At 38.9% G+C, this 7,867-nt stretch overlaps 1 non-coding gene across 1 annotated transcript; it reads left to right on the forward strand.

Moving 5' to 3' along the window:
* The first annotated feature begins 7,400 nt into the window (after nucleotides 1-7,400).
* On the forward strand, nucleotides 7,401-7,508 carry LOC112767388 (small nucleolar RNA R71). The gene has a single exon (XR_003184890.1). It is a non-coding gene; the product is annotated as a small nucleolar RNA R71 (small nucleolar RNA).
* The last annotated feature ends 359 nt before the right edge of the window (nucleotides 7,509-7,867 follow it).

Below are 7,867 nucleotides of genomic sequence, written 5' to 3' on the forward strand. Positions count from 1 at the left end.
ATCCAACTCTTTTCTGATGCTATTGAACCCAAGGATTGAAGGGGGATGAACCAAGTAGTGTTAGTTTTAGTTTTTCATCATGTTTTAGGTTAGGTTTCAAGAGAGAGAAGCTCTATCTTCTCTCTAGAATTAAGTTAGGGTTCTTAGGATTAATTTCTCTTAGATCTAGGTTTTAATTGCTGATTTCATTTATTTTCCTTCTCAATTTCTTGTTGCTACATCCTTGCTTTCTTATTTTTATTTGTTATTTTCTTTATTTTGTTGTTTTTATGAGCACTCTTGTTTCCTTTCATCTCCTTTAATGCAATTTATGTTTCATGTTTCTTATTATTTAATTGCCTTGTTATTGTTAATTTCTTGCTTTTGGTAGTGTTAGAATTTATATTTCTTGCAATTTTATCTTGCTTTCCTTTTATGCCTTCCAAGTGTTTGATAAAATGATTGGAAGGATGTTAGAGTAGATTTTTCTCCTCTTGACTTGGGTTGAGTAATTGGAGACTCTTGAGTTATCAAACTTTCTTGTTGATTAATAATTGGAAGTTGCTAGTTGACTTGAATGCCACTAAAGCTAGTCTTTCCTTAGGATTTGACTAGGACTTGTGGACTCAAGTTGAATATATCCGCTTGACTTTTCTTCATAGTTAGAGGTTAACTAAGTGGAGCAATGGACAATTCTTGTCACAATTGATGATGATAATGAGGATAGGACTTCTAATTCTCATTCCTTGCCAAGAGTTTTCTTAGTTATTTATTTCTTTTGCTATTTACATTCCTTGTCTCTTATTACAAAAAAACCTCAAAACATTCTTTCATAGCCAATAATAAAGCAGTTCATTATAATTCATAGGGAGAACGACCCGGGATTAATATTCTCGGTTATTTTTATTGGGGTTTGTACTTGTGATAAACAAAATTTTTGATTGAGGATTGTTTGTTGGTTTAGAACTATACTTGCAACGAGATTTCAATTGTGAAATTCTTTACTGGCAATTTTCTTCTCATCGCTATAGGAGGCTGGGATTATTTATCCCATTTCTGATAGTCCCTGGGTGAGACCTGTCCAAGTTGTGCCTATGAAGGGAGGCATGACAGTGGTTCATAATGAAAAGAATGAACTGATTCTTACAAGGACAGTTACAGGGTGGTGTATGTGCATTGACTATAAAAGGCTCAATAACGCCACTAGGAAGGATCATTTTCCTTTACCATTTATTGACCAAATGTTAGAGAGACTAGCAGGGCATGCGTTTTATTATTTTCTGGATGGATATTTCGGGTACAATCAAATAGCAGTGGATCCACAAGATCAAGAGAAGACACCATTCACATGCCCATATGGCGTGTTTGCCTACAGGCGAATGCCATTTGGCCTGTGCAATGCACCTGCCACCTTTCAGAGATGCATGTTATCCATCTTCTCTGATATGGTAGAGAAGTTCCTTGAAGTGTTCATGGATGACTTCTTTGTCTTTGGAGACTCATTTGACTCTTGCCTTGATCATTTGGCCCTAGGTCTGAAAAGATGCCAAGAGACAAACCTAGTTCTAAATTGGGAAAAATACCACTTCATGGTGACTAAAGGCATTGTTCTTGGGCATCAGATTTCAAACAAGGGAATAAAAGTAGATCAAGCTAAGGTGGAAGTGATCGAACGATTGCCACCACCTACTAATGTCAAGGCAATAAAAAGTTTCCTAGGACATGCAGGATTTTACAGGAAGTTTGGTGCACCAAATTGTGATCATCAACAATGGCGTCAAAAACTTGGTAGCGCTCTCAACGTGAATCACACTTTGTCACAACTTCGCACAACTAACCAGCAAGTGCACTAGGTCGTCCAAGTAATAAACCTTACGTGAGTAAGGGTCGATCCCACGGAGATTGTTGGTATGAAGCAAGCTATGGTCATCTTGTAAATCTCAGTTAGGCGGATTCAAATGGTTATAATGGTTTTCGAAATTAATAATAAATAAAGCATAAAATAAAGATAGAGATACTTATGTAAATCATTGGTGGGAATTTCAGATAAGTGTATGGAGATGTTTTGTCCCTGTTGAATCTCTGCTTTCCTACTACCTTCCTTCAATCCTTCATACTCCCTTCCATGGCAAGCTGTATGTAGGGCATCACTGTTGTCAATGGCTACATCTCATTCTCTCAGTGAAAATGGTCCAAATGCTCTGTCACAGCACGACTAATCATATGTTGGTTCTTGATCATGTCGAAATAGAATCCATTGATTCTTTTGCGTCTGTCACCACGCCCAACAATCGCGAGATTGAAGCTCGTCACAGTCATTCAATCCCTGAATCCTACTCAGAATACCACAGACAAGGTTTAGACTTTCCAGATTCTCAAGAATGGCCGCCAATAATTCTAGCTTATATCACGAAGATTCTAATTAAGGAATCCAAGAGATATTCGTTCGTTTTGAGGTAGAACGGAAGTGGTTGTCAATCACGTGTTCATAGGTGAGAATGATGATGAGTGTCACGGATCATCACATTTGTCATGTTAAAGTGCAACGAATATCTTAGAATAAGAACAAGCTGAATTGAATAAAAGATCGTAGTACTTTGCATTAAAACTCGAGGTACAGCAGAGCTCCACACCTTAATCTATGGTGTGTAGAAATTCCACCGTTGAAAATACATAAGTGATGGTCCAGGCATGGCCGAATGGCCAACCCTCAAAACGTGATCAATAGTCTCCTAAGATGAACAATAGATTAAAACTGAGACCAAAGTTGTGGTCAAAAAAGACCCTAGTACAATAGTAAAAAGTTCTATTTATACTAAAACTAGCTACTAGGGTTACAGAGATAAGTGATTGATGCAGAAATCCACTTCCAGGACCTACTTGGTGTGTGCTTAGACTGAGCTTGAGCTTTACACGTGTAGAGGCTTCTCTTGGAGTTAAACGCCAAGTTGTAACATGTTTTTGGCGTTTAACTCTGGTTTGTGACGTGTTTTTGGCGTTTTACTCCATAATGTAGCATGAAACTGGCGTTGAACGCCAGTTTTCATCATCTAATCTTGAATAAATTATAGACTATTATATATTGCGGGAAAGCTCTGGATGTCTACTTTCCAACGTCGTTGAGAGCACACCATTTGGAGTTCTGTAGCTCCAGAAAATCCATTTCGAATTCAGGGAGGTCAGAATCCAACAGCATCAGCAGTCCTTTGTCAGCCTGAATCAAATTTTTGCTCAGGTCTTTCAATTTCAGCTAGAAAATACCTGAAATCACAGAAAAACACAGAAACTCATAGTAAATTCTAGAAATGTGAATTTTACATCAAAACTAATGAAAACATCCCTAAACGTAGCTAGATCCTACTAAAAACTACCTAAAAATAATGCCAAAAAATGTATAAATTGTCCGCTCATCACAACACCAAACTTAAATTGTTGCTTGTCCCCAAGAAACTTGAAAATCAAATAGGATAAAAAGAAGAGAATATACTATAAATCCCAAAATATCAATGAATATTAGTTCTAATTAGATAAGCGGGACTTGTAGCTTTTTGCTTCTGAATAGTTTTGGCATCTCACTTTTTCCTTTGAAGTTCAGAATGATTGGCTTCTATAGGAACTCAGAGTTCAGATAGTGTTAATTGATTCTTGAACACAACTACTTTTATGAGTCTTGGCCATGGTGGCCCTAAGCACTTTATTTTCCAGAATTACCACCGGATACATAAATGCCACAGACACATGACTGGGTGAACCTTTTCAGATTGTGACTCAGCTTTGCTAAAGTCCCCAGTTAGAGGTGTCCAGAGCTCTTAAGCACACTCTTTTTGCTTTGGATCACGACTTTATCCACTCAGTCTCAAGCTTTTCACTTGGACCTACATGCCACAAGCACATGGTCAGGGACAGCTTGATTTAGCCGGTTAGGCTTGGATTTTATTTTCTTGGTCCCTCCTATCCATTGATACTCAAAGTCTTGTATCCTTTTTACCCTTGCCTTTTGGTTTTAAGGGCTATTGGCTTTTTCTGCTTGCTTTTTCTTTCTCTTTCTCTTTTTTTTTTGCACTTTTTTTTCGCAAGCTTTGTTCTTCATTGCTTTTTCTTGCTTCAAGAATCAGTTTTATGATATTTTAGATTATCAATAACATTTCTCTTTTTCATCATTCTTTCAAGAGCCAACAATTTTAACATTCATAAACAACAAGATAAAAAATATGCACTATTCAAGCATTCATTCAGAAAACAAAAAGTATTGTCACCACATCAATATAATTAAACTAAATTCAAGAATGAATTTGAAACTCATGTACTTCTTGTTCTTTTGTATTAAAAACATTTTTCATTTAAGAGAGGTGAAGGATTCATGGAATTATTCATAGCCTTAAGACATAGTTACTAAATACTAATGATCATGTAGTAAAGACACAAACATAGACAAACATGAAGCTTAAAAACCGAAAAACAGAGAGATAAGAACAAGGAAGTTAAGGAATGAGTCCACCTTAGTGATAGTGGCGCCTTCTTCTTGAAGGACCAATGGTGTCCTTGAGCTCCTCTATGTCTTTTCCTTACCTTTATTGCTTGATCCCTAGTGATTTTGGTGCTCCTATCCTTAGTTGCTCCCAATAATTGTGTGGAGGAAAGTGTATCTCCTGAGGTATCTCAGGGATTTCTTGATGAAGGAATTCCTCATGCTCTTGTTGAGGTCCATGAGTAGGCTCTCTTGATGTGCAGTCAAATGCTCTACTACTGAGCTTTGGACCCTTGAGATGAATCTCTCCATCTCCCATGACTCGGAGATGGAAGCTTTTGTCTTCCCTTTCCTCTTTCTAGAGGTTTCTCCGGCCTTAGGTGCCATAAATGGTTATGGAAAAACAAAAAAGCTATGCTTTTACCACACCAAATTTAGAATGTTGCTCGTCCTCGAGCAAGAGAAGAAAGAATAGAAGAAGAAGAAGATATGGAAGAAAGGGGGAGATGTGTGGGTTTCGGCCAAGGGTGAGAAGAGAGGGTTGTGTTGTGTGAAAATGAAGAAGGATGGAGGGGTTTATATAGTGGAGGGAGAAGGAATGGGGTTCGATCATTTAGGGTGGGATTGGGTGGGAAAGAGATTTTGAATTTGAAGGTAGGTGGGGTTTATGGAGAAGAGTAGATGGATGTGAGTGGTGAAGAGGTGATGGGGAAGAGAGATTGAGGTGATTGGGTGAAGAAGAGAGAAGGTGAGTTGAGGTAGGTGGGGATCCTGTGGGGTCCACAGATTCTAAGGTGATACTGTGGGGTCCACAAATCCTGAAGTGTCAAGGATTTATCATCCCTGCACCAATTAGGCGTGTAAAATGCCCTCTGCATGCAATCCTGGCGTTTAACGCCAGACTGAAGCTTATTTTTGGCGTTAAACACCCAAATGTAGCATGTTTCTGGCGTTTAAACGCCAGACTGCTGCTTGTTTCTGGCGTTCAACGCCAGATTCATGCTCTATTATGGCGTTGAATGCCAGCCAGATGCTCCTTAATGGCGTTTAAACGCCAGTAAGCTCTTCTTCCAGGGTGTGCTTTTTCTTCTGCTATTTTTTATTTTTGTTTTTAATTTTTGCAATTGTTTTGTGACTCCACATGATCATAAACCTAATAAAACATAAAAGAACAAATAGAAATATAAATAAATAAAGATTGGGTTGCCTCCCAATAAGCGCTTCTTTAATGTCAATAGCTTAACAGTGAGCTCTCATGGAGCTTCACAAATCATCAGAGCATTGTTGGAACCTCCCAACACCAAACTTAGAGTTTGAATGTGGGGTCAACACCAAACTTAGAGTTTGGTTGTGGTCTCCCAACACCAAACTTAGAGTTTGACTGTGGAGGCTTTGTTTGACTCTGTATTGAGAGAAGCTTTTCATGCTTCCTCTCCATGTTTACAGAAGGATAACCTTGAGCTTTAAACACAAGGTAGTTCCCATTCAATTGAAGGACTAGTTCACTTCTGTCAACATAAATTACAGCTCCTGCTGTGGCTAGGAAAGGTCTTCCAAGGATGATGCATTCATCCTCCTCCTTCCCAGTGTCTACGATTATGAAATCAGCAGGGATGTAAAGGCCTTTAACCTTCACTAACACGTCCTCTACCAATTCATAAGCTTGTTTTATTGACTTGTCTGCCATCTCTAATGAGATTCTTGCAGCTTGTACCTCAAAGATCCCCAGTTTCTCCATTACAGAGAGTGGCATAAGATTTATACCTGATCCCAGGTCTCACAGAGCCTTCTCAAAGGTCATGGTGCCTATGGTACAGGGTATTAAGAATTTACCAGGATCTTGTTTCTTTTAAGGTAGAGTTTGCTGAATCCATGTATCTAGTTCACTAATGAGCAGGGGAGGTTCACCTTCCCAAGTCTCATTACCAAACAACTTGGCATTCAGCTTCATGATGGCTCCTAGATATTGAGCAACTTGCTCTTCAGTTACATCTTCATCCTCTTCAGAGGAAGAATAGTTCTAAGAGCTCATGAATGGTAGATGGAGGTTTAATAGAATCTCTATGGTCTCTATATGAGCCTCAGATTCCTTTAGGTCCTCAATAGGGACCTCCTTCTTGTCCAGAGGACGTCCCAGGAGGTCTTCCTCACTGGGATTCATGTCCTTCTCCTCCTTTGTGCATTCGGCCATATTGATTATATCAATGGCCTTGCACTCTCTTTTTGGATTCTCTTCTGTATTGCTTGGGAGAGTACTAGGAGGAGTTTCAGTGATTTTCTTACTCAGCTGGCCCACTTGTGCCTCCAAATTTCTAATGGAGGACCTTGTTTCACTCATGAAACTTAAAGTGGCCTTAGACAGATCAGAGACTATGTTTGCTAAGCTAGAGGGACTCTGCTTAGAATTCTCTGTCTGTTGCTAAGAAGATGATGGAAAAGGCTTGCTATTGCTAAGCCTATTTCTTCCACCATTATTAAAGCCTTGTTGAGGCTTTTGTTGATCCTTCCATGAGAAATTTGGATGATTTCTCCATGAGTAATTATACGTGTTTCCATAAGGTTCACCCATGTAATTTACCTCTGCCATTGCAGGGTTCTCAGGATCATAAGCTTCTTCTTTAGAAGATGCCTCTTTAGTACTGTTGGATGCATTTTGCCATCCATTCAGACTTTGAGAAATCATGTTGACTTGCTGAGTCAACATTTTGTTCTAAGCCAATATGGCATTCAGAGCATCAATTTTAAGAACTCCCTTCCTCTGAGATGTCCCATTACTCACAAGATTCCTCTCAGAAGTGTACATGAATTGGTTATTTGCAACCATATCAATGAGTTCTTGAGCTTCTGCAGGCATTTTCTTTATGTGAATGGATCCACCTACAGAATAGTCCAGTGATATCTTAGAGAACTCAAATAGACCATAATAGAATATATCTAAAATGGTCCACTCTGAAAGCATGTCAGAAGGACACCTTTTGGTCATCTGCTTGTATCTTTCCCAAGCTTCATAGAGGGATTCACCATCTTTTTGTTTGAAGGTCTGAACATCCACTCTAAGCTTGCTCAGCTTTTGAGGAGGAAAGAACTTAGCCAAGAAGGCCGTGACCAGCTTATCCCAAGAGTCCAGGCTATCTTTAGGTTGTGAGTCCAACCATGTTTTAGCTCTATCTCTTATAGTAAAAGGGAAAGCATGAGCCTGTAGACTTCAGGATCTACTCCATTAGTCTTAACAGTCTCACAGATCTGTAAGAACTCAGTTAAAAACTGATAGAGATCTTTTGATGGAAGTCCATGAAACTTGCAGTTCTATTGCATTAGAGCAACTAGTTAAGACTTTAGCTCAAAATTATTTGCTCCAATGGCAGGGATTGAGATGCTTCTTCCATCAAATTTGGAAGTAGGTGTAGTATAATCACCAAG

This window comes from Arachis hypogaea, chromosome 2 (genome assembly GCF_003086295.3).
Source record: "Arachis hypogaea cultivar Tifrunner chromosome 2, arahy.Tifrunner.gnm2.J5K5, whole genome shotgun sequence".
Classification (NCBI taxonomy): domain Eukaryota; kingdom Viridiplantae; phylum Streptophyta; class Magnoliopsida; order Fabales; family Fabaceae; genus Arachis; species Arachis hypogaea.